Raw genomic sequence first — 548 nt, 5'->3', positions numbered from 1 at the left:
ACTGATGGAAATGGGATGCAGTGACTGAGGGAAATGGGATGCAGTGACTGAGTGAAATGGGCCGCAGTGACTGAGTGAAATGTAATTGCTGTGACTGTGGAAAGGAGATGCAGTGACTGAGGAAATGGGATGCATTGACTGAGGGAAATGGGATGCAGTGACTGAGGGAAATGGGATGCAGTGACAGTGGGAAATGGGATGCAGTGACAGTGGGAAATGGGATGCAGTGACTGATGGAAATGGGACGCAGTGACTGAGTGAAATGGGACGCAGTGACTGAGTGAAATGGAATTGCCGTGACTGTGGAAAGGAGATGCAGTGACTGAGGAAATAGGATGCAGTGACTGAGGCAAATGTGATGCACTCACTGAGTGAAATGGTATGCAGTGACTGAGTTGAATGGGATGCAGTGACTGAGTTGAATGGGATGCAGTGACTGAGTTGAATGGGATGCAGTGACTGAGTGGAATGGGATGCAGTGACTGAGTGGAATGGGATGCAGCGACTGAGTGAAATGGGATGCAGTGACTGAGTGAAATGCGATGCAG

Source organism: Stegostoma tigrinum, unplaced genomic scaffold, assembly GCF_030684315.1.
Source record: "Stegostoma tigrinum isolate sSteTig4 unplaced genomic scaffold, sSteTig4.hap1 scaffold_185, whole genome shotgun sequence".
Classification (NCBI taxonomy): Eukaryota; Metazoa; Chordata; class Chondrichthyes; order Orectolobiformes; family Stegostomatidae; genus Stegostoma; species Stegostoma tigrinum.
Note: the sequence above shows the minus strand (reverse complement) of the source record.